The sequence below is a fragment of the Seriola dumerili genome, unplaced genomic scaffold (genome assembly GCF_002260705.1).
Source record: "Seriola dumerili isolate Sdu_G_001 unplaced genomic scaffold, Sdu_1.0 BDQW01000262.1, whole genome shotgun sequence".
NCBI lineage: Eukaryota > Metazoa > Chordata > Actinopteri > Carangiformes > Carangidae > Seriola > Seriola dumerili.
The window spans coordinates 92,961-120,616 of record NW_019174517.1 but is presented as its reverse complement, the minus strand read 5'-3'; the positions used below and the strand labels follow the sequence as shown (position 1 = coordinate 120,616).

Sequence of the window (27,656 nt, the reverse complement as noted above, 5' to 3'; positions counted from 1 at the left end):
CCCCCCCTCCCCGTAGCAGCTGCATGTCTACAAACGCAGCGGCGCCTGCCTCCTCCTCCCCCTCCCCCTCCTCCTCCTCTCCCGTAAAAAATCCCATTCACAAACAGGACCTGAAAACAGGGGATGGTGATTGGTTCCCCGAGCGCTGTGCTTCATTGTGTGTGTGTGTGTGTGTGTGAAAGAAAAAGAAGGGGGGGAGATGGAGCAGGAGAGAGAGGGGGGAGGAAAGGGGGGGGGGGGGGGGGGGGGGGGGGGGGGGTGGCGTGATGCTGAGGCTTCGGAGTAGAGACTTTGAATGAAACTGCAGGGTGTGCGCTTGTACATTAACAGTCCATACTACACAGTGATGCAGAGGGTGAGACACTGATGTACGGAGACGTACGGATCTTTGCATTGGTTCTACATCATGTCAGACGGACGGGCGTGACGGGGGCGTGAGTGGTGATTTTGCACCAGACTTAAACTCATCACCCCCCCACCCTAACTCTTTCCCCCTCATTGCGTCATTCTCAGTGCTGTTCCAGATTGTCACCCCCCCCCCTCCCCGCCACCGTCTCGGGCACAATCTCACTGCCACCAACCAAACAACCTCTCTTTAGATTAACAGCTGTCCAAACAGCGATGTGCTCCTGCCACGCTAATGCTGGGCCAATTAGAAAGTGACATTTGTTGGGGGGGGGGGGGGTTGCTGCATTAGAGTTGAAGGCCAGGGAGGTGAGGAAGGAGGGGGAGAGATAGAGGTGAGGAAGGAGGGGAAGTTCAGATATCTTGAAGTTGAACAGACCGACACTGCTCTCTCTCACAAACACAAACACAGCAACAACAACACAATATTTTCCAGGTGACATAAAGTCAAGGCAGTTAAAACCGGTTTGTTTTTCACTAATTCACTTCGGCAAATGCACAGTCATCCCCGGGCTGCAAATATAGAGACGTACTCCTGGGAGCTTTGTCTGCCAACCTCAGTGTGCTCCCTCGGTTCACATGCACTTAGTAGGTCAGATGTATAGCTCAGACTCGATCCGTTTTGACGCATTATCAGTCATGAACTTAAAGATGTTGAGCTGTATTCTGAAAACTAATATTGGGGGTAATGCTTTTTCATCATAAAGTTCAAATTACAGTAATCTAGACAGGATGAAGAACTTTCACCCGGGTTAATGTCAGACAGAGGTGATTCGATTGATTCGAGATACTCCTCAACGGATAAATACAACCATGAATAAACCCGTGTAATTGGTTGCCGAAACTGAGATTTGAATTAGGCTGGGTTATAATACATTCATCGCAGTCTTGTCCTTGTTAAGACGGAGAAAGTTGCACTCCTTTACGGCAACAAAACAACAAGAGTCAGTTGGGTGGACAGAGATGTAACTGAGGATGTAAAATGAGAAAAAAATATGGGCCCCAAAATCGAACCTTGAGGTACACCACAAGTAAGTTTTGTAGACAAAGAAATAACGAGCAGGATAATATAGAATCAAACCTATACAATAACCATTTACGCGCCCCTCTGGACCTTGTCTTATCCCCGTGCGCTGTTAAACCCACACATCATGCGCACCCATAAACTCCATCACCACTTCCCCATTTAGAAATAAAAGTCCGGCGTGATGCGCGGCAGCATATCTTCTCCTGACTTCATGGGAATTGAGTGATTTAATGAGTGTGGAGCTCCGTGGAGTGTGAAATACCCAGGTGTGATATAATGCTCCCGGGGGAGAAGACCTCACAATGTGGCTGTGGGAGTTAGTGTGTGTGTGTGTGTGTGTGTGTGTGTGTGAGAGAGCGAGAGAGAGAGAGAGAGAGAGAGAATGGATCTATGTGTGAATCAGAGGAAGGAAGACAGGAAATGGGACAAGAAGATGGAAGAACAATCTGGTGTGTGTGTGTGTGTGTGTGTGTGTGTGTGTGTGTGTGTGTGTGTGTGTGTGTCTGTACAGTATTGATGCAGGTGTGTTCAGGGAAGCGTGGAAGAACCAGGGTAGGAGAAATTTGGGACCTTTAGGTGTCAGAGGGATTAGGAGAGGTGGACTAGGAAAGGCAGTTAAGTGAGACTGGGATTTCAGTGTGTGTGTGTGTGTGTGTATTTAAAATGTGTGGTTATTAAGGGCTCTAATTAAGTGCAGGAGCTCTAAGTGCTGCTAAATTCTAGTTTGAGGCGGCTCTCGTGGCCCGTCAGCCGAGATGGAAAAAGTAAGTGTGCATGTGTGTGTGTGTGCACTTCTCTCTTACTCCTTATCCCAGGTTCAGGTGCAGAACAGTGTCGTCAGCTGACTCAGCATCTGCTGAAGCGAACGGACATCTTCACACGAAAACTGTCACAACAAAATGAGAAATCCAAAAAACTGTTTCCAACTCTGGGTTCAGACATTAAAGAGACTGAGTGCAGACTGGGAATGATACAGCAATTTACACTTTACGATTCAAGCAGGATTGTGTCTGAATTTCTCCCATCTCTGCTGTGGGACAGTAGCCTGCCTCTGTTTAGCTGTTCTCCCTCCGTGTTGCACCTAGGGCTTATAAACTTATACTTATCCCACCACACAATGGCTCCTGATTAAGACCCAAAATAGGTTTGCCTCTGACTGAGTCCTAAAGGTTCACCTGTATAATTACATGCTGCCGGGGGTGGGGGGTGGGGGGGTGGACCATGAACGTTCAGCGATCCATCGAATCCATCCTGTTCAGATACGGACCAGAGTGGTGGAGTGACAGACCGCCATGCTGCAAGTGTGGCTAACAACACACTGATGCTGAAACACACACACACACACACACACACACACACACACACACACACACACACACACTGTCATGTATTGTCAAACTGCACACAGCCGTTGATTCATTATCTGTCACTGCTCGGCTGCAGTCTGCAGACATGTACTGAGACTTAATGGCACAATGAATAAACTGGTGGTTGTGTGTAGACATGCATGTGTGTGTGTGTGTGTGTGTGTGTGTGTGTGTGTATTCCTGTGTATTGTTGAGAAGCCTATCCATTTTCCAACACCGCCCATCGCCCTCTGGTTGTCTCTTCTCTCCGCTCTGCTGTTCGTTGCCGAGTGCGAGTGAGTGGGATGGAAACCTGCCAGTGGGTGGACCGGACAGGGAAATGTCATTTTACTGGGAGATGTGGGGGAGCGCTTGTTTGTGTGGGTTTGTGATCGTAGTTTCACTGGAAAATGGAACTTGATTTCTTCGGTGTTTAACATCACCGTCGCATTTTTCACTTTCCGTCCATTTCCCCCCGATTTTTCCCTCTTTTCACCGTCGTTTTAAAATCCATGTCAGTGTTAATCTTCTTCTCCACCTGTGAGCTGATGTGTGACTGTGAGATAAGCTGGGACCGCTGAGCATATGGTCACCTGGTCTCCGTGGTTGCTCCGCCACTTAAGAGGTTGTCTGGGTAATTACAACAGCGTTCCTCGCCACGGAACAGAGAGAACGTGAATTTGCGCCGATTTGGTCATGAGAAGCGCAATTAACCCAGTGTTCAGGGCCCCTGATGAAAGGTGTTAATTAAAACGTAGATTCAGATATAAGAGGATGAAGAAGAGCTCGTCTTTTTTTTGCTGAGGTGCAGATTTAAGAAATGAAGGGAAACTGGGGATTTGGTGGGAATCAGAAATATACAGGGTCAAATCCTGACTGCCTCCTTCTGGTGAAGATTGACAAGCACAAATGCAGCGTACTCTACGGCGTGTTCGCTCATCGCGCCGCACGCGGAGTCGTCTGGGTTGTTAATCTAATCGGCACAATTTGTGACGTGCTGCTGCACCGCAGGTCACTGAACCTTGTCCAGCAGATGCACTCGATTACAAACAGGTGCACACACTGGCAACAACAAACTGTGTACTGATGCAGGGCAGGTCGCAGATGACAGCGACGCTCCCCCCCCCTTCCCCAACCGCACAGTCACATTTATGCAACACACACACACACACACACACACACACACACACATCATAATGGCCTTAAACAGAAGGCTGTGATCGACAGACAGGTTCTCTGGTGAGTCTCCGTTGCCAAGGTCAAGGACAGATGTTGTGTGAAGCAGCTGACATCTGGAGAGCGCTTGATGGTCTCACTGATAAGCAGAGGGTGATCAGTGGAAAATACGCCTGACGTTGCAACGGATTAAGAGGTTATTATCATTGTGTGTGTGTGTGTGTGTGTGTGTGTGTGTGTGTGTGTGTGAGAGAGTATACGCCTGCAGATGCCGTTGCGACACTGTGTGCAGATGTAAGCGTGTGCACATGCGCATGTAAGCGTGTGGATGGCTGGAGCCGCGCCACCTGTTACCATGGAATTATGAGCGTGACGTGAACGGCATCTATTGAAGCGTCAGATGTTGCCGTTTGGCTAATTCTCTAATAAGCGATGGCGTTGCGGCGGCGTTGTCTGCCAGACGGAGCTCAGCTGGACTTTGTGAGGTCATGTGAAGGTGCTGCACACTGTCACAGCAAATGAAAAGGTCTCAGGTGTTACTGCTGCCCCTTTGATGGCTAAAATGCAATACCTGCCTTACTTTAAACGTCTTTGGTTTAATGGATGTTCTTCCTCTTTCCTTTTTATCACCGCCGCTCATCTCCACTCATTCTGCATGCAGGACGTGAAGCAGCGTAACAAAAACACACACAAACCCCAACACACCTGAAAGCAGCTTGATGGCTAAAGAGTTACTCACCTGTCCTCAGATGTTCTGACAGCAGAGCGCCTTGTGGGAGAACTTTGGTTCCAGAGGTTGTTTGAGCCGTTTGAAGGATTGGATGTGTGTGTCTGGGTGCAGCTGTGTCGAGAGGTGTGAGTATTTTTACCGAGGTGAAAGAGTCGACGCTAACTTTAGACTGTCGCAGAGGTCAGCCCAGTGCAACAGGAGTCAGCCCGCTTCCAATTAGAAAACTCACGACCTCTTAAATGAGATCATTAACGAACCCGCGGTCAGATGGGAGAGACGCTGAGCAGAAATGGATGGAGACTTTTCTTAATTTAGAGCTTTGACTTCTTTTCTTTTTTTTTTTAGAAAAGAAAAATTAAATAGGATGATGATGATGATGATGATGATGTGACCTATTTTGTCAAAGCCACTTAAAGCCTCTATCATCGGGGAACAAAGTCAGGGTCCATATATAGATTTATACTGTGAATCTTCAGGTTACTTGGTCAACAAAAGTCATTTTGCCACATCAGTGCAGTTATAGCATTCAGCACAAATTTTAATTGAGATTAAAATCCTTCTGAGGATTTAAACAATAACTCTTAGATCACAGAAGAACTAATGGGTCTAATATTTGTCAAAGGAATCGTTAAATCGCTTCTTCTTTTGTAAAGTGAGAGACTGACACCTCTCTGATGTCTGCACGGTAAATATGACGCTACAGCCAGCAGCCGGTTAGCGTAGCTTAACACCAAGACCGGATACGAGGGGGAAACAGGCAGCCAGGATCTGTCCTACCTACGAGCGACTCTACTTTAACTCTAAAAGCATGACGGGGTGGATTTACGGGGGGGGGGGGGTTATGTTCTGGACCAGACGCAGCGCCGTCTTGGATTTGCAAAGAAATTTTCCCTGAAGTTTTTAAAGTAGGATTATTCCAAGTGAGTGAGAAGTTGCTGCAGCAGAAGAGAGGAAGTGGGAACAGGAAGAAAAGTGCAAAGCAAAGCACAGTCCTCTTAAAAACAGCTCAAGCTAATGTGGAGCAGCGAACTGCCAATGGTCCGACTGAACTGCATTATCAACCCACCGCGTGAATGACGGCTCGTCTCAATAACAGAGATGAGGCGAGATGAGCCGAGGCTCCGGCCTCGCAAAGCCACATTCGTTGTGAACAATATCCATCAATCCCTGTTGAAAGTCGTATCTCAGGCTACATCCCGCCCCCTCAGGAACAAAAGGCCAGGGTGGCCGATTATCACTTCCTGACTGCAGTCCGCTCCCGTCTGACCTCCGATTCTTCCTTTCATTTAACCACAATTCTCTTCCCATCATCTATTCTCTCTTTTCCCTACCTCCGTCTCGTCTCCACATTATCTCCTGCTCCGCCTCTCAGGTCTATACTGAAAGTTTCCCAGAGAGTCTGGGCCTGATGTCGACCCACGCATTGGCGATGTGTCGGCCCACACCTGACCCGAAGCTCAGCCCGATACCTGAGCCAGTGTTTTTAACAACCCAACGATTCCCCTGTCTCTCTCTTTCTCTGCCTCTCTCACACTCCACACACAGTTTCTGGTGTGTGCGCTTTTATGAAAGTTGCATCCAAACCGAAGACTAAACATACAGGCGGCACAATCACAATGCAAAGTCAATGGACAGATGTGAACAGATGTAGAAGCATCACAAGTTAAGGCTCAGTGAGTATGTGTGAGAACACGGTTTTGCACGACTCACTCTCAAAAGAGAAAGTAATCAGGTTTTTATTTTATTTTTAAAGCTGCAATACTGAAGTTATGATCCCTAAAATATCCATGACAACAGACCCTTTGTTTGATATTGGTGATTTCTTCCAGCATTGACCAGTGTTGACACCCTGTGATCGGCTCTCTGTGCTGTAGCTGGCGTCTGCCGTTCTCACACCGGGTTCAGTTTGATCGTCTTTTAACTTCAAGGTTTTAAATCCTGTGGTTTTCCTTCAGACTTCATGTCGGTGATCTGACACTCCTTCATGAGATCTGCTCACTTCAGTGTTGCGATGCCGGGTAAATGCTAATATCAGTAAGAGGCCTTAGGTCGCAGCCACACAGAGCTTTGAAGAGGCTATTTTCACTTTCATATTAGACTGGTGTTGGACCATTACTCCTGCAGCTGACTGATGTTCCAGGGGGTTTTCCTGTTCTGCAGCAGCATGATATAGTAGTGTAACAGCCCTCATCACATGCACAGAAAGAAGCCTTTTTTTTTTTTATGGGATTTTTAATGTGTGTCAGTGTCTTCACACGTGCACGTATGTAAGCGTGCACCTTACCAGAAGAGTGTAGGACTCTCTGAATCTCTATTCATTTGTTCCCCGTCAGCAATAACTCAGTTACAGCGTCTCCGTCTTTTGTGACTTTATGAATGACTGCACATATATTTCCATTACATCCCCCACCTCCCCCACCCTCACCCGCCTCTCGCCCATTTTCCATCCTGCTCTCTCTCCCTCGCTCTGTGAGAAGGTTGTCCCCGGCAACCAGGCCTGAGGCAAGTCCTGAGCACTTGAGTGTGGACCGAGGGTCAGAATGAACATGCGAGAGGGGAAGTGTGTGTGTGTGTGTGTGTGTGTCTTTGTGTTTGGGCAGTCGAGTGTGTGCTGCTACTACTGCTGTAACTCTTAGGGTTTTCTGCTGCAAGGTCAATGGAGAGCCCCCCCCCCACCCTCACCCCCTCACCCCCCCATCTCTCAGCACTGCAGGAGCTGCTGTCAGTGACAAGAGGGTGTCAGCTGCTGCCGCTGACCAGGCATCACTGCCGGGGGTTTAGGGGACGCAGGGCAGCGACCACACACTGGCACAAATTGGCATCCTGTGTGCACACTCATGCGTGCGGGACGACGTTTGCTCACTCACGCGGACACGGATTCCTTTACATGAACGCGCAGCACGCCACCAGCGCTCACAAAAAGCGCAGTGATGTTCACTCGAGTTGCGATGTGTGGACAGCCGTCCCACTTACTCTCCTACTCTACTTAAACGCATCATTATCCAACTGTGAGGAGACTCTGCCGGTCTATATTTAGACCCGTCCTAAACAACCACCAGCAAACCCCGAGCGCAGCGCAGGCGAGTCGCGTGTCAGTTTACAAACCACTCGAATTAGACGGATGAATAATACTCTACAAGATGAATGTCTAATTACGAGTAGTAGCAGCAGTGAAAATAATTACCACGATGTAAAGTGGGTAACGGTGTAGTACGTTCTCTTACATGAGCTGTTGACTCAAGGTCAAACTCCCCTCGTTAAGAAGAAACAACTCTGCAGATAATGTAGGCGAAACCCCTCAAACACCCAGCGTCGTGTCAAATGAATTTAAGCAGTCTTCAAACTGTGACTTTAACAGCCCCTCCTCTCCTCTCTGCCTCTCTTCTCCAGCGTCTCCTCTCACATCACAGACGTGGTCCAGAATACAAATTGTGTTTCCCTTTCTTTATTTGGGTAGCCCATAATGCTGCAGGCCAGAGGAGAATGGGAGACGGGAGCGTCCCACCAAGAGAAAAAGGGGGGAAGCGACAATGAGGTGGTAAAGCTGCTCCACAGACAAAAAAAAAAGAAAGAGAAAAAACGGGGATGATAAGAGCTTGAAACAGACGCCGAGAGGGAGAGAATACGTGGAGAAGAATGGGAGATACATTAGCAGACGGGGAGAAAAGATTAAAAGACAAAAGGTATTAAAGCTGAAAGCACAATGACGCAGACACCGACTCTGGAGCGAAGCTGGACGCCGCCAACTTCGCATCACGTTCCTGTATATCAACTTTTAAACCACACCATGAAAACGCCGTGTAGATCAAATGATGATTGTCTCTCAGGGGTTACTTCCTGTTTGCGAGGGACTGCGGTCAAACACGTGAGGTTTGAGAAAGATTGGACAAAGAATATTACAGTTACAGCAACTTCCTGTTTCATGGCCTTCAATTCAATTTTCACAATGAAGCATCATCAAAGTAGGAAGTGTTGGCTCTGTTTGGACAATGCATGATGGAGTTATAGCAACTTCCTGTTTCATGGCGAGAACGAAAACTCTGACGCTTCGCAATGTAGCGTCACAAACGTCTCAAGTATCAAATCACAGAGTAAATTCAAAATCGCCCATTTCCTGTTGTGTTTAAGGTTTGGGTTGTAATAACGTTTTTTTGTAGGTCTTGGCATGATACATGTGTTTACCGAGTTTCGTGCATGTAGGCGAAACACAGTGTGAGTATTGCCACAATAGGGGGCGCTATCGAACCTTTCACCTGCAAGATAACACAAGTCAAGATCTGCTGTCAGAGGCTACACATCATGATGAACAGCTGTGAACACATTAACACGGGGGAATTATTAACTTTAGACTTTAAAGAAAGGTGTTTTACCCGTGACATGCGCTGTGTTCAGGGAAAAGCCGCCGTCATGCTCAAGTGTAGAAGTGAGTGATTGTTACACTGGATTTCTACTTGATGCAAAGTTTTAACAGGAGTCGGAGAAACACCTGCAGCACAGGTTTTGATTTATAGTTTTATTTGACTTGATGACTCTGAGTATTTTCAGCACTTAATTACCCAACACCACACACACACACACACAACCACGAATCAAACTTCATCACAAAATGCAAATCTCAAACCTAGGCAGGGAAGGAGAGAGCCGTCACTCTTGACTAGGGGGAGGTCGTCCTGTGCACACCGTGAGCCACATCTCCGAGAGCGTCGACCCTCATCAACAGAAACAGGCCGGTGTGCCGCTCACCTGACGGGAGCGCTCCGTCTGACGGAGGAGCAAACACCGCCAACGCTTCATTCAGTGAATGCCCGCACTTATATGTATATACATATATATATATATATTTATATTTTGTGTGTGAGGAACAAAGGAGACACGTCTGTCATGACGCTCTCTAACCTCATTTACTCTGGGCTCAAAAACGTCTTTGTGTTGCATTGCCCTGAGTGCACCGCCAGCTGCCACACACACACACACACACACACACACACACACACACCGCGGTTCGATCGACGCCCGTCTCCTCTGATTTAATGTTTTCCTTAAACAAAACTCAGCCAAACTGAACTCCATCACTTTAAAGCAGCCAAGAAAAAAAAAAAAAAATAGGCCCTTACATCACACTGCTGTGAGCAGCCGGGCATGACGAAGACTGCAGTATTTTCAGCTGGGGAGACACAAACTGTCTCTCACACACACACACACACACACACACACACACACACACACTAGCCTTGTTGCGCTTTAAACAGACTGTAATCAGCCAGTCAACCCGCTCTAACACGGCAGCTTCATCCAATAACAGTAAAATAAAGGCGACGAATGACAGATCAGTAAAAACATGAATGATTTCTCAGAGCAGTCGCAGGTGAAAGTTTAAGTTACACTGTGATGCTCATTTAGCTTTTCCATCAGTGTCAGTGAAATGTATTATATGCACCTGGCACTTCATCTCTAGGATCATGTGAATATATACATACATGTATTATCAGGGCTCTGTCTCGTGTGCATGTTTATGTCTTCATCTCTTACATTTGTGATGTCTGACAGTGGTTTGACTCTTCTTGTCAGCACCTTGTCTAACAGGTATATCATTTATGTGTGTGTGTGTGTGTGTGTGTGTGTGTGTGTGTGTGGCTTTTTGCATTTGCATGTGTGTGCTTGTGTATGAAAGTACCTGCAGGCCTGCTTCATCAGATGTGTGCACATGTGCAGTACCTGCTCTGTGAGAGTGAGAGTACAGGTGGGTTTTCTGAGTGTGTGTCTGTGTGTCTGTGTGTTTGTGTGTCTGTGTGTCTGTGTGTTTGTGTGTCTGTGTGTCTGTGTGTTTGTGTGTCTGTGTGTCTGTGTGCCTCCTGGGTCTCTGTCTTGTGATGCTGAAGAATAAAAACAAGAGAACAAGACAGTTAGAAAGAACGAGGCAGCGCGGCAAAGAGACAGAGGAGTGAAGATCACAGTGAGTGACGTGCAGCCTGCAGCCCGGTGACACCGATCACAGAGAACACACACAACATAAACATACATTTCACCGTCAAAGTCAAGGTCATGAGTGTCGCTGGAGTTAGATACAAGCCTTCGCATCGCGTTCTCAACAATTCAGTATTCACACGAGGGAAACAAAACACACGGGGGATGATCGCACACAGTTGAGCAAAGTGCAGAAGTGTGTCGTGAGCGTTTGGCATGGACAGTCCAAAAACATGCAGATGCTTCAGTGACTTGTGCAGCAGCTGTGATTGTGTTCATCTCTTATACACAGCATGTGTCACCCCTGAGATCGACTATAACAACCCAACCAACCTCTCACCCCATGCCACCCTGCAGAGGATAAAGTATAACCATTCATGCCCCTTCTACAACAAGCAGATGGGAAAAGGAAAAACCTCTAGAGTACAGATTGACTGATAAAACACACATGCAGGAGCTGAGGGGGCGAAACTGCCGGTGGTGAGAAAGTGCAACACATTGTCCTGAAAGTGTCCGGTGTTGCAGTAAAATCGGTGAGCTTTGTTACGCTCTGCACGTTGAATTTGTATTGAATGTATTTCTGTTGGTGGCTTGTCGGTGACATTATTTATAGTGTCAAGGTGTTTCGGTTTCTGCGGAGTCGTGTGTTTCTATTATTATTCCGGAGGAAATGGTTTTCTCAACCTCGCTTGCAGCTTGGCACGGCACGGCACGGCACGGCACATCCTGGGCCCGTTCTGTTTTTCTGCTCGGTGGAGCAACGGAGAGAGGAAGAGGACGTCTCGGTGTTTTCATTACGCCGGTGTTCACGCCCACCAGGGGGGAGGAACACAGCCGCTGTGTGCAACTAGTTCAGCACAATCCACACCAAATGATAACCACACCTGCCACACCTGTTGTGCAGGTTTCTTCTGCATTTCAAACACCTTTTATCTGCTAAGCCTGATTGTAATTATTAACAATAGGCCCGTTTCCATTTTGTGATTGATGTAGAAACGACATCAATCTGTCCCTCCAGTCTCACAAATATCAATACAAAGTGTAATTAATTCAGAAATTCTCCTCGGCAGTACTGATTCCTACCATGAAAGATTGCTTCCATTCAGAACCTCCCATTCAGATACAGTAATTCTTCTGTCTCTCCCAACAAGTTATAATAGCCATTTTTACACCTCATTGAGCCCAGAGGCAAAATTATGATAGCACAGTTTTGGAAACTATTGATGCTGCTGTCTTTTTAATCGGCGAGATGAATTAATCCATTTTTGGAATGAGACTGAGAGAGGGAAGAGGAGAGGAGGAGAGAATAATGGCCTGGCGGAGGACCCGGTGGACGGGGAGAGATGGCGTGGAATCCACATTTATCACATGAAGCCTAAAACCAGCACTTGTTTGTGTGAAAAGTAACTCGATATATATTTGTGTTTGTGTTGCACATGCGTGTTGTGTGTTTATCAGCAGCAGGGTGACATCACTATTCACATGGCAGTGATCACAGTGTTGTAGAAGAGGCTCGCTGGCAAAACATGACAGATAGCTTTCCTGGAAAAAGAGGAAACGCTGGGCGCGAAGAGGGTGGTGCAATGATGGGGCTGTTGGCGGCTGACTGTGTGTGTGTGTGTGTGTGTGTGTGTGCCACATCCCGGTCCTCCTGTGGTGATCATTCAATGCACCACACCTGGAGTATAAAAGCCCGTCTACTGTGGCCAAATGATCCTGCCAGAGAGGGTTGGAGGGACGCAGGGATGCAGAAGGAGAGATAAAAGGGAGGAGCGGGGAATCATGGATTTAAGGGCTTGATGCAAAATGAGCCAGGGGAGGAGACTGATGCCAGCACATACAGTAGAAAATAAAGGCGTAGAATTATTGGAGGGAGAGTTGGATAGAGAGAGAGAGAGAGAGAGACTCGAGGAGGGACGGCCAAATGAGAGGGAGTAGATGGATGTAGAGGCCGAGAGATGGATGACGGTGTTAATGTGGGTTGTGTGGACGCGTCGTCTCTGCAGCTTGAAGACGATGGAGACGAGGCACACTGACTAATGAGGGGAATAAAATTCAAAAAGAAAAAATAGAGAAACAAAGCTAAAAGACTGGAGGAGAAGGTGAGGCCGAACGAAGGACTGAAATAAAACAAAACAAAAAAACACACAAAAGAAAGAACAAGTAGGAACGCCTCATTGTGTTTTCACTCCTGGCTCCAGCCCCAATGCATGACATCAGAGCACGACTTTGGAGGTACATCACTCTGCACACACACACACATACACACACACACACACACACACACACACACACACACACACACACACACACACACACACACACAAACTCAGTCAACCCAAAAAGCATCTTTCAGTCTGTGTAACTGGCAGAGACAAACCGACACAGTGTGTAGTTACTCATGACTCGGGTGTGAGATGGAAACAAATCACATTTGGTTCATTATTTTTGAAACTTAAACATAACCAATAGATCTGAACTTGAGTCTTTATAAACTTTAATAATAAACTTAGTGTTAGAGATGAAAAGTGGCTTCCATTCCCCGAAACTTTACATGGCACCTCAACAGGAAAATCGGTAAAGTTTTTTTAATCCAAAGTGACTCGGTATCGGAAAGTGACACAACAGGATGGCCGGCGTTGGGGGCTAGCTGGTTAGCATGCTAACTTTAGCACAGGAAACAGAGTGATAGAAACAGAAGAATAGGAATGAAGTTTGATGCTGAACTCGCGACGTTTCTTCCAGACTGGTGAGTGAACAGCTGCTAATGCTAACGCTGGCTACGTAAGCAATAGCAAAAAACGTACATACAGCTCCTAGCGCTGCATCACCACAGTCGCCACCCTTTCTGTCCCGTCCCTTGATGTTGCCCATCCGTTGTCGTTTAGTTTGGAGCTCAGGCCGAAGAATCAATGACAAAGATCAAAATTGAAAGCACTTGTCTCGCTCTTCATTTGACTGTATCAGCCGCTTTCCACTGAAGCGTTCAGCTACTTGAGATGCAAGGCGACACCTGCTCGTTGAAGCTGATCACATCTCGTCTCACCTGAATAGAGGATGTGGCGCGACGATGAAACGAGAGAAAACCATCACAGGCCGAGACTGACAGCTGCCAGCACCAAGCTGAGAGAGAGAGAGAGAGAGAGAGAGAGAGAGACGTTTCTCCCAGAGAGAAAGAAAGAAAGAAAGAAGAACCTGATGAGATAAAGAGGACAGGATCTTCTGTAGCTCAGAAAACATTCAGAATCCCTTTGGAAATCCTCTTGAAGACACTTAATTGGAGGCGAGCTGGAAGATGATTTTTGCTTTGGTAAGAAGAAGTTTTCCGTCTTTAGCCTGTGACCTAAATGAGAAGGAGGGCAGGCTTCTCGGGATTAGAAAAGAGGAGTGAACGATAATGTCAGAGCCATGAACAGTTGGCCCTCTCATCGTTCTCTCATCAGAGCAGCTGAATCACTCTCATCTCATGGGGGGGGGGGGGGGGGGGCCGGGCCTGCTATCCTTTCTCCTTCGCCCAACCTTTCCACTTCCCTCTCTGCTCTCCGGCTCATCTATACCGCCCCCCCCCCAGCATCACATGCCTCTCCTAATTACTCCCCCTGTCTGTCTCCTTGTCTCCCTCTGCCTCCCCCGCCTCCCCTCACCTGCCTCATCTGTCACCTCTGATTCCACGTCCGAGGAATACTACAACCAAAATCTCCTCCGCGTGTGTCTCTGCGTGTGTGTGTGTGATGTGATTTGAGAAAGGACGAACAAAACAAAAACAATAAAAAAAGTGTGTGTGTGTGTTTGTGTATAACTCCTGGCAGCTTCTTTTAATGTCGCTGAGCGGGCGGAGAAAATGGGCAAAGAGTTTTTGAATGAATGATAAACCAAATCCTAGTGAGGGGACGAGAGGATCAGAGGAGATCACGCTTACTCAAACACACCTCTCTCCTTCTCTTTCTGTCATTCTCTCCCTTTGTTTCCCGCCCTCTCTCTCTCTCTCTCTCTCTCTCTCTCTCTCTCCCTTCCACTTATCATCTTATCGGATCTGCAGTCGCTTAATCTGTTTTTGTTCTGCAAGATGACAGAAGCGAAGAATCTCAGGAGTGCTGTACATCAGGAAGTATTGTGTATCCTGCAGCTCTGTGTGCTTCTCCTACACACACACACACACACACACACACACACACACACATACAAAGCTGTGTGGACGCAGTCATAACGTTTCGATGCAGACCGCTGAGCACCGACTCCCTTGGGTGCAGCAGCTACCCTTCAGGTGGTAACAAAAAAGGTCAAAGTCCTGATCGTTATTCATCCTCCCAAGCTCTGTGAGTTAGTGATCGCAGTCTTTCTTTCAATCTTTCTCTCTTACCCACCCACACACACACACACACACACACACACACACACACACACACACACTTGCTCTATAAAGCTTGACAGTTGGGGAAAGGATTGAGTTGTGATGATTGAACAATGTTCACTCCTACATTATTGTTGCACTTGAGGCTTAAACCATAATAGATACCAGCAGTGATTATGTGCAGTGTTCAGCCTACACGCTGAAGATGAGCACACACAACCGGAGCACGAACAAATCCCACTGAGGCACATGATCATATATACATGCGTGCACAAACTCCAACATATATAACATACATTATATAACGCTTCTCCAAGGCTGATGGAAGCCGTTGAGTTAATGCACATGAAGACTGTGAGGTCACGACAGTAGCGGCCACTTGACGGCCGCGCTGCATTTATTATACTCGTGTGCGTCGGCTTTGTGTGATTGCGATATAACAGGTCGCGGGGTCAGAGAGGTTAACGTGGGGGGATAATAACTCATGAGTCATGAACTCGATGTGAGAAGAAGAGGACGCGGATGGCACTGAGGAGTGAGCGAGCGTGAACTAGGCCAAAGGGTGAGCCACGGGCCGACAGTCACATTTGGAGGAGGCCGTTTGATCCAAAGCAAGCTGTGCATGAAAGCATGAGAAAAGAAACTGAAGATGAAATTGAATCCTGAGGCTGTTAGACGCTGCTGCTTCTTTCTCTCCACAGAGGAGCTCTGACAAAACAGTTTCCTAACACAACTCTTCTCTTCTCTTCGATAAAATTAAATCAGCTAAATAATCAGACTTCAATCGAAACATATTTAAAGTGCCCGTTGGCCAATTTACACCATAGGACTTCTTAAACTTTCCATCAGCTGAATAACATTGATAACATCGATACCAACCGCTTTGTACGGCTGCACGCTCTCCACAACCACTGCTTATATAACTTTGCATTAAGTTAATGTTTGTCCTTATCATAATTGCAGACTAATATTCTAATAATCTGGGAGGACACAGGTGAGTCTCCGTCTGTGTTCTATAATCAAGTCTTTGATGTGCTGCTGCAGCGGGAACAGTGAGAGGAAGCCACTCTTGGAAGGATTTATTATGCCTGTTTCCCTGAGAAATCATGAATGATGCAGAGTTTGTACAAAGGCTTGGCAACACCTCACCCAAACTGCTCAATTATAACACTCACTCTGCACTATCTCTTCTAGAAAACGCACCTCAGCCAGTCGTGGCTGAACTCATTTTAATCCAGGAATTAAAATGAAACCAATTTCTCTTTTTGCAGGGCATAGAATTAAACATGGTGTGACATTTTCTCGTTACAATTAGATAAGAGGACTTTGCTTTTCTGGACAGTGGGGGGGGGGGGGGATTACTTCATTAAACCACCGTTACTGTCTAAAGCTGCTGAACACAATGATGGCCGACGGCTCAAAGTGCAGGTTGAATGAATGTGCTTTTATCTAATCAGATCATAGTGCGGTTTGTAGGTGTGCGCTTAATAAGCCTAACGAGTCATGCCGCCGCGGGACATTAGCAGGGAGTGGATCGATGCACACGAGATGCCGGTGCATTAACTTGACTTAATTGTAGTGTCTCTCTGGTGTCGAACGTGACCTCCATCCCTCCCTACAGCACATGAATACACACATGCACACAGCTGCCAGTTTATTAGGAACAACACCTGGCTAAAAGTAATGCAGCCCAATACAACAGTCCTGCAATAACGCTTGTATTCATAAGGGTGTCATATCAATGAGGGTAAGCTAACACCTCTCTGAGCCAGTGTTAGCGATGTTAGCTAACGCATGCTGGTTAGAGCAACCTTAGAGAAGTTTTTTGTTTGTTTGTTTGTTTGTTTTACGACTCACAAAGATGCGTTTCTCAAAAACATCAAATCAAAATTTTTCAGAGCTAACTCTGAGTTAACCAGCTAGCTAACAGTGCTAATGGTGGCAGGTAGGATGTGCTGCCTTGCTAAGCTAAATAAAGTAACTGTAACTGTACTTTATTTTGTTTATTTACAGCATACCCTCTTACTTTCGTTTTGTTTTTGCTCAAGCTAACAGAAGCTAACTAGCTAAATTTAGTAGCAGCCGTTGAGCTACATCAGACATTAAGGTGTCAAAGTACGCTCCCAAGTGCACACACATTAGTGCCATAGATAAATGAGCTCAGAAATAAACTGAAGACACACATACACATACACTACTCTCATTTAATGTACACTAATGCCTCCAATTTAACGTTTCATTGATTAATGGATATAATGATAATGGTCCCTCCTTGTGCCTGACAGACTGGCAGACTGTTGTCCAGAGGAATCCTTCACCCGAGCCAGTCCTTGACTCAAATTAGATTTCAGCTGCAATGCGGCTTTGCTTTCAGTGCACAGCAAACTGTTAGCTGGTTAGCATAATGTGTGTTAATGGACCGTTCACTTAGGTGCGACTCTTGAACTTATACTGTCCATAAAGAGCAAATAAAGCCAGACATCTGCAGAATGAGAATGTGCAGAACAGGTGCAGCTTTCTTCAATGAACGCCGGCCCTGATATCGTCCTAATGTTTATATAATGTGAGGGATTTAAGAGTCTGGTGACACCAGTTCGCCCTTGGATTAAAAAAGGAACACATGAACGCCAGGCCGTCTGTGTTGGTTATTATCGTAACGTGCAGATGTGGCCATGTGGCACTGATGTAATTCAAGCTTGAGAGGATTTAAGGGTGGAATAATCCTCAAATATTTTCTCTTTTTTATTGCCTGACACTAGTGATTTGTTGGAATTCGATAGACTTTACCGCGCGCACACGCCGCACGTACCACAGCAAACACACTCCCTCCTGTTCACATTAATCTTCAAGGTCAAACACGTCTTTGTTTGTTTCTACAACATGCGTGTGCGCACCATGTCTGTAGAGCTACTGTATACGTGCATATTTACATGTATATATTGGCAAATTTGTGTAGGTGAATTTGCATGCCCACGTGTGTGTGTACAGCGATTTCCTTATTCATTTCTTCAGAAAATATACAGTCCACTCCGCTACCGCACAGGGCAGCCATTTAATACAAGGAATACCCTCAATTTCTATAACTATAAGATCTGAATTGTTATATAAAAGAAAAGACCAGGAACATGAAATTATCAGTCTAGTCATGTTATAATATGAATACATGCGTGCTTTGTGGAGTCAGTTCTCACACTTGTTATAAATAGATTGAAATGAGCTTTAAATTACTTAGTTATCAGTATGACTAAAATGTTAATATAGTAATTCATTCATATAATAATTATCACAGCGAAAGTCTAACGTCTGACAAAGGTTTGTCCCATATGGCCCCTCACTTCTACCAGCTTTCAAATCTTATCTGCATTTTTCATTCCCTCCCACTAGAAAATAAATCTCCTTTAAATAACTTCACCTAATTTAAATGAATTGCTCCGTGTGAACTTTAGTGAGCTGTGAGATTAGGTCGCTTGTCACTCCATGTCTGTCCTCTAGAGACGCCAGTGACCACACACACTTTCTCTAGACTTTTATTTACTTATAATCTCTCTTTTTTTTCTTACTTCAGTTATGTCCCAACTATTCCATATATTTCCAAACTAGTTTTTCTCTAAAAGTTTTACATCCCGTCTGACTCTCTAACTGTTCATGTTGCTGGACGAGGAACCAGCCTGTTGAAAACTGTCTAAGCTTTCATCTAAAGTTTTCTCTCTCTCTCTCTCTGAATACTCGCTCACTCTCATGTCTGGGCGCTGGAACTCATTTTGCTTCTGAAGTCACTCTCAGCTCTTCGCCGACACCTGTTGCCCGGGTTCACACCATTCTGCCGGCCAAGTCCCGGCACCAGATACTGTGTGAATCACACAATCGCCCCACATCTCTCATCCAGACCCTGCACTTCACACACTGTAGCTCTGCCCTGCATTCCTGGTGTGTGTGTTCGTCTATACGTATATGTCCATTATTCTTAGGTTTGTCTTGGGCGTGTGCATGTGTGTGTTCCATATGTTATATGTGGGTTCATGTTGTTTCTGTCCGGATAAAACACACATGTAGGAGCCGCGACACGGCAGAGAAACGCTGGGCGATAGAAGCAGTTGGCTCAGGACACCCTGCGGGATACAATTAGATGTTTGCCACACTTGTCCAACAACAATTATTTGGTGATATGAGAGCAGCCGACTAATTGAATCTTAACCACACGTATCAGACTAAACTTAGTCACATCTAAGTTACATCTGCCAGGTGCTAAATCAGTCCAGAGGTTAAGATGCCAGAATGAAGAGGCGGTGAGCTCTAAAGCCACACGGCCACACAATACCTCTCCAGACAGAAATGAACTAAACTCTTGGCTCAATATGGGCGTGTCAGTCTGTTGCTTCAGGCCGAAATATCGTCACAAATATTACACGAATTGGTGTGAAAATCTGTTCACACGTTCGTGGTTCCCAGAGGACGAACCCCAGTGACTTTGAGGGTAGATTATAACAACTTCTGATCATAGGATCACCAAAAATAAAAGACGTTACCATCAGCCTCAGCTGTACGTTGCCTTTAGTGCTAATTAGCAAATGTTAGCATGTTAGCATCACCTCGCGTCTTACCAAGATGGTGAACGCGGTAAACATTGTACGCGGTAAACATCGATATGATAGCATTATTATTGTGAGCATGGTAGCACGACTTTAGCTTGGAGCTGCTGCTCTGACGCCGTGTCTGCACAGAAGGTGCGAGCAGCGCGAATCAGCAGCATTCATCCAGGAAAACAGGATGCCTGATTTGAGCTCTTGGTCACCCTTAGTTTTGGAATCCGTCAGAGCCAAACACACAATTTATGTGTGTGACTTATGAGCGTAAAATGCAGGAAAATAGACTCGGAGAGTCGCAATTACGGGCGTGTAGCGCAATTATAGCGGTGAGCCATTATGCAGCAGGAGGAGCACACGTGTCCTGTCAGATACACATGAGACAGACTATTGAAGAACAGCTGACACGCTTTGTGTGTGGACACGCTGATAGTCGTGTCTCCTCATACGTCCCACACTTACACATTGGTGATTCGTTTAATGAGAAGCTTCAAAGGCAGGGCAACTTTATCGGCACATTGATGATGACATAAAGATGAAGGTGATGAAGACACCTCTGATGATCAACAACAAGCCGGACACCTCACGGCTTGAAGAGATCCAAGACTAACCTGAGAGATGAGTGACGGCCACACAGAGCTTCTTCCTTTCCTAAATCACATCCAACAAATCCTCTTTTCCTCTGAGCAGCCTTTGGACTCCTCCTTTTGCCCTCCGTCATCTCATCTTCTGTCTGTCAGGGCGTCTTTCCTCCGTGTGTGTACAAACAGGTCTATCATTCTTTCCTTCTAATAAGTCTCTCGGTATCTTTTGACACCAGATGTGTGGCGTTCAACATCTGCAGGCCCTGCAGCGAGGCGTGCTCCTCTGCATCTAAATGCGCCTGGTGTGTTGAGCCTCATATCTTTACAGGATCTGATTATATAGAGTCAGAGAGGGAAGATTTGTGTAGATGCCTTGGTACTTACACAGAAAGACGAATGGTTAAGCAGCATGAGCATCAGGCAAACACACACACACACACACACACACACACACACACACACACACAAAAACAGACAGCAGACAAGATTGGATTGGATTTCCTATTAACAGGAATGATTCCTCTCCCATCTCATTCTCATTTTGCTGTCAACACCCCCCCCCCCCCCCCCCCCCCCCCCCCCCCTCCCCACATCTGTCTGTCTATCTATCTATGGCATCTTTTCCATTTTTCTTTTATTCTCATCTTCTGTCTTTTTTCATCCATCTCTGCCTTTTCATGTTTCCTTCGCCGTTCTCCGTCTCCTCATTTTTTCCGCTCTGCACCTTTTCAATGTGAGAGAGGCAAATGGAAAAAAAAAAAAAAAAAAAAACTGCTGAGACCCAGTGATATAAGAAGAAAAAGATGAAGCCATACAACAGCTCTATTCTCCTCTTTCTCTATCTCTTTCACAAATGTGTGTCATGATAATTGTTTATGGATTTTACGTTCCTGGCGATGTCTGACACAATGCATAGAGTTGATAGTATAATAAAGATGTCTCCCTCGTATCAATATCGGTGAACTAAAACATCCCCCAAATGGCCCGTGACATTCTTTACGTCCACGCGCCACATCAAAACCTTTTGAATTGAAATGCTTTTTGCTTCAGAAGCACCTTTTCCTGTGTGATGCACTTACACTGAAGTTAGCGTCTACTTCAGCGTTTATTCCTTTTTTTCTCCCTCTATCACGTCTACGTCTATCAAGCTCGTCACGTCACTGAAATTTCAACTCTTCAATGTCGCTCCAAAGCAAATAAAATCAACTGTGGTAATGGATGACATGCTTTCTTTAGTATGCCCACAGTGATTGGATGATTCAGGGACCAATCTGCATTGATAAAAAATATAGTTTCAAGACCTTAACAAATACAGTTGCAAGCTGCAGGCTAGCTATGTGTAATTTTGCAAGGACGAACGTTGTGCATGGGGATATTCAGCTGCAACAGGAGGCCCCTCAAACAAAAGCCTCACCTGGTTTTGTCAGTGGTGAAAGAGAGATTCAGTGCGGTGAGGATTTCGAAAAGTAAGAACAAGGCTGTGGGAAACAAATGGGACATTTCAATCAGGAATACTCAGATGTAGTTCTGACCCTCTGTGCTAGAGAAGCAGAGTTGAGTGTCATCTGCATAGCATGACACTGGCTTGTCATAGCTACAAGAATAAAACCAATAAATATGATATTCAGCAGCACGGAAAGGTGATTTGTGGGAGTGTGCATCGAGACGAGGGGTAGGAAAAAGGTTTGAGCTGTTCATTGAGAGCATGTGTAGTGAAGAAGGACACCTTGTCCGTGAAAATTAATCGCCTGGATAATAAAGGACAAACGCAGCCAAGAGATCCCAAAGTCTGCAAGAGTCAAAAACAAGTTGATGGAGATAGAAATAGTGTAAAGTCTAAGTGGTAAGGGACAGAGGACGGGGGAGAGGATACATATCCAAATGTGATAACAACAAATGGCCAGTGTGTGTTTCTGTTTCTGTCTTCGTCTCTCTCTCTGCTGCCTTGAAACAGGTTCACAACATGTCTGCATTATGTTGACTTACCTGGACTCAGGTTCAAAGGCATCTCTCCCTCCTGCTGTCTCTCATTATGATCCTTCTTTCTCTCCTCCTCCTCCCTTGAATTCGTCCTTGTACTCTCGTCTTATCCTCTTCGATCGTCCCAGGAATAACTTCCCTTTGGTCTAGGTCGCAGGATGAGATGTAGCCTCATGTTTTACTCAAACCCTGCGCTGGAAGAAGTGTGATAAGAAGTTAGTGTCGTATCTCAAAAGAAGATCAGGAAAAAATATTGCACTGACATGTTTGTCCTGGACCACAAATCATCGGACTCCCCACCTGAAGTGAGATCCCCTCAGGATGGTTTTTCTTTTGCCCCAGTGGAAAATCAACTCATATTTTACGCTGTAAGTGAACTAGTGTATGTATATCCTAGTCGACGTAGTCACCTGACTCACGCAGCCATTTGAAGCAGTCTCAGAAAACTCATTCTGAATGGGAGTTCCCATAAGCAATCGTTTTTTTTAATGACAGTGATGTGCAGATAATGAGATCATGTGAAGCAGTGGGACAACTGGGACTGAAATTCAGATGCTTCTTGACTAAGGTAATGTAATGTTGGTTATTAGGTATGCTCTGTGACCATTGCTAAGGGAACAGGAGGAAAACATGGGTCGAAGAAGGTTTTCATTTCGTCTCCGGTGGCAACCCTTGGTGGTTTTCCCTCGTCAGGCCTTTTCTCTCTCTCTCTCTCTCTCTCTGCCTTACCTTTGTTTTCTCATCCCCACCCTCCACCTGTGTGTCTACGCCCCGTCAAACACCAGCCCTCTCTGGTGAGATCCGTTGTTTGACATCTAGCCCTCTACCACTCCACTGGTCCCATCCCTCCCTCTCTTAACTTTTCTCTTTTTCTTCTGTCAACATCCCTCTTTTAATCTGTTCTTCATCATTTCCTCTTTTTAATTCCTGCCCTTTCATCACGCACCTCTACACCTCCCTCCCAGCATCGCTTGTCACTGCTCCATCACCCACCTCCTCTCGTTCCCTCCTTCCTCCCGTCCTCCTGCTGAGCCCCTTGTCAGGCCTGCGAGAGACAACGTGGGCACATCATGGGGATCAAGGCAAACCCTTCGGCTGCTCTGGGGGGGGGGGGGGGGGGGGGGGGGGGTCGGAGAAGGTGATAAATTTAGAGAAGTGCAAATAGATAGTAGGAGGGGGAGAAACACAAGGTTGCATCAAAGTGAGATAAGGATGTTTGAGCTAGAGATGAAAGAGAAAGGGCATGAAGATTTAGGACTTTGAGGAGAGGATTTTTGAATTGGACTGGGAGTGATGTCCCAGTACAGATTTGCAGAGGGGAATACAAAGCAGAGCGCAGGAGGAGACAGAGGGAAAGGGAGGCAGAGAGTTAAAGGCAAGCTTCATATTTCTACGATGAGTTCATATATGTGAACGACAAACCGGTCATTTGTCAGCGGCAACCAAAGACGCTCCTCCATCCACCACGATCTCCTCCCTGAGAGGTTGTGACATTCATTATTCACATGTAATTGTGTTATTATTGTGAAATGTAATTTGACGACTTCTCAGTTTACACCGGTGTTCGACAGCATTTTTGATCCAAGTGTCAAGTCAGATATCATCAGCAGTATTACCTCTTGCACGCCTCGGTTTAAAGGGGTCGTGTGTTAGCATGCTAACGCGCGTTGTGTCAGTTAACTACCGGTGTGAAACGGTCTCATCCGGCAGGTAGTGGGAGTAAAATCTCTGTTGTGATGCACAACCAGTTTGAATTTATTAATCTCCGCTTAGTAACGCTTCAATTTTATCTTTATTTGCTGTCCATGCAGGTCAGGTAGGTTGTAGGTGTGACATTTAACAACACTTCATTCAGCAGGCTATCGTGTTTTTAATAAATGTTCTACATGGCAGAAACAGAACAAGTTACATTACTTTGATGAAGTAATTAAAGCAGTTACATTACTTATTAGATTTTAGTGAAGCAGCAGCAGTAGGACATGTTTGGTTTGCATTAGCAGTAACATAATACAGCTCTGACATGGTGTTAGGAGAGTGGACAGTAAAACAGCGAGGCTGTGAGATATAACGACAAGCTGTAATAATTCGGAGGTACTTGAATGCATCATTTCCTGTGAATCCTTAAGGAGGATATTTGACTCCACCACCACCACAATGAACACTACTATATTGGGAGATACTGGAAACACATTGACCATAAATAGTAGAGTTAAATCACACCTTTGTACAAATGACACCTTTTGTTGTTTTTATGGTCGAGGTAAGATAATAAATCTTTGCCACTTTCAAAATGGTTCTGTCTGAAAAAAAAACATCCAACATCAATAAAAGGTCCGTCATAAAAGTGATAGCCGTCCCATAAATACAAACGCTTCGACAGTAACCGAGATAATAACACCTGTTGTTCCCCAGCAGAGAACACCAGTCCCTATTTTAATGCCTCACACACACTCGCACCACCCAACACACTCCAACACGGACAAACATCCACAACACATGCACCAGAAAAGACACAAGCACACACGAATCCATCCCTCCCAACAGGACTTGTTTACGGTTTTCACATACGGACAGTAGCCCTTAAATCTCGCATCGGCCTCGACCAGCCAAAAGCTTCCTAAAGGTCAGTGCGAGAGGTTCTTCAGTGATACACTGGAGGAAACAGCTGATGTTTACTGGGATCTATAATCACTTCGCTTCTATAAGTGAGCCTCTGGAAGGATTCCTGGGCAGGGTGTGCTGCACTGTCCCAGGGGAGGATGTATAGCCTGCCAATGCCTAAGTGCTTTAATGTTGGGGTTTGCAACAAGGAGCAATGGGTTTGTTCTCTGCAAAGTCACGACGGCCACAAACGCTTTGTTTAATTTAGCTCCTTGGACAAAAAATATCCAAATGGAAGTAACCTTGGAGTAACCTCTAAACGGCGGTTGTGCAAAGCGTAGCCTACATTAGCAGCCATTAGCATTAGCATTAGCAGCATGTGACGCATGTGGAGCTTTGGTTTTGCCCACATGTTATAAGTGGTGTGCAGAGGGTGTTGTGCAACATCTAAAAAACAGCAGAGCAGAACGGTAACAAACAGATTAAACAATGTGTTTATCTGCTTTTACATACACTGCGAGGGTTAGCATGCTCGGCTAACTAGCTTACAATATACAGTAGCTACTACGCATTACTGCTAAGGCCAAGGAGCACATCATTACTTGACTAGGTTACATCAATCTGTGCAGTTACAGGCCAAACAAAAACATATACCAGGGGAGGTATAAAAGTAAAGTACAAAATATACTGTGTAAAAACACAAAGTTTGTTAGCTATACACTGACAAACGGATGCTGACGTTTGTCCGGGAAAAGCAGCCGCAGCCTCGGTGTTTCTAGCACATTATAATGTAGAGTATGTAGCATTAAAGTGCATATTCAAAACCCTTTCCCTCATCTAGAAACATCAAAAAGTCTCATTACATTTTCAACCAACTCTTTGGGCTAACATTAGCTTAATTAGCTAGATGGCCACAGCTATAATAATAATAAGTGACAGTTGTCATTTCATCTAAGAGTAGAAATGACAAGTCTGCTTTTGTCTACCTCTGATTAAGGTAGCCAGCGTTATCATTTTAATCAGCATGAATGATGAGCTGTGATGGAGAGCCTGACAGGTGTAGCAACAACAACTAAGATATTTTTATACCTAGAATTAGCCAAAGGAGGCTTTAGATTACCAGCATGTATACACCAGGTGGTAGATTAGGGAAAAGTGGAAGAACACCAGTGGTAAAGATGGAGGAGCTCAGGGCCTTATAACTTGTCACCGATGATGCAGAATCCCTTAAAGGAGGGAATAGTAGATGAGAATTAAAGGTGAAAATGAAAAGTTAAATAGGATAGAGAGAGAGAGAGAGAGAGAGGAGAGAGAGAGAGAGAGAGAGGGGGAGGGGTAGAGATTGGATCAGAGGAGAGATTAGAGGACAGAACGACGCCCCGTGGGTGGAAGGTGTGAGAAAATTAGGTGGAGAAATCAAATGGCTGGAAGGAGGAAGGAGGGAGGGGTTGCAGGAGGGGAGGGGAGGGGAAGGGGGTGAGCATAAGAAAAGAAGTCACGGCTGGAATGAGAGGTGGAGATTTATGATTATTAATAGTAATGTTTGATTAGCATGAGTGCAGTCAGGAAAACGATACGGACGGGCCGAACATCACTGAACCGGGCGTCCATTTTTCATCCTAAAATAGTTGGAGTGGCCACGTATAAAACAGAAAGGGCAGAGCCTCTGATCTTCTACTGGACGTCCCCTCTTGCACCCATCTGGCCCCTGTCCCACCTCCACACCCGTCAGCCAGTAACCAGGTAAGAAGAAGAAATTAATGTGAGAAGAAAAGGAAATAGAAGCTTTTTTTTTTAGAGGTGTAAAACACTGCCTTTTTGTTTTACGGCGAAGGAGCTTAACACAACCCGGACACAAACGTGGAGAGGGAATCATTGATATTGACATCACAGGAATTCTGCTGTTATCTTTGTAATCAAACGCAGTGATAGATGAAATAGAGAGAAATTGAAGTCACCTTCTTTTACAGGCTCCTCTGTAGAGTGAGATTAGATTTAGATACAGGGACAGTATATCAACAAGGTAATTACTTTCTGATAGCCGTGGTTTTGCTGCCAAAATAGGAGGCACGGGCGTAATTTTATTGAAGTGCTTACTTGTGATATCATTCAAGGTCAAATTTTAATTACACCTAATTGAATACAGTCTCACGTCCATGCTCCAGGGTAACTTCAAAAACGCTGATGCAAGTAAAAGACACAAAGCTCCTCTTAAAAATGCACCGATACCGTGGTTATCAGTGCTATAAAAATATTGCATGTGCACGTACAGTAGATGCATTATGTACCATGAATATTTATAGACAGAATGACACTTAAGTGGATGCAGACTCAGTTAATTAATGAGGAGGGTGTGTGATATTTTGTTTGTGTGTGGCAGTAAAATATGTTTGACTTTTAACACTCAAAGATTAAATGGAATTTACATCTTTAATTTGTTTAGTAATATTTTATGTAAATATATATTGCGAGTCTGAAGTCCCATTAGAGTTTGTGATGTATTATATGCATCTTGGAGGTACCTGCAGTTAAATGGGAGTGTGTGACCCTGGCAGGACGTGGCTCTAATGACTGACTGTGATTTATCTCAACAACTGGATGGAATAACCTGAAAGAGGATGAATCCTGACTTCGGTTTGGTTTCCTCTCATGAGGTTGATCATTTTTGTTTTGTAGGGAAATGTCTTGACAACTATTGGATGAATTAGCATTTGGAAAAGTTATCCATGTTCCCCTTCAGGATGAACCGATGCAACTTAGTATCATCATCAAAATGTTAATTTGTCCAATACAAAACTGTTCTTTATTTTTAGTGATTAGAAATAAACAGCATGCTAACATGCTAAACTAAAATGGTAAACATGGGTTATACATTAGGGTGACCAGATGTCCCCGTTTTCCAGGGACTG

At 45.4% G+C, this 27,656-nt stretch overlaps 1 protein-coding gene across 1 annotated transcript in view; it reads left to right on the top strand.

Annotated features, from left to right (window-relative positions):
• LOC111230313 (parvalbumin-7-like) overlaps positions 1 to 27,656 on the top strand; it is a 59,790-nt gene that overhangs the window by 860 nt on the left and 31,274 nt on the right. The gene's annotated exons all lie outside the window — the stretch shown is intronic.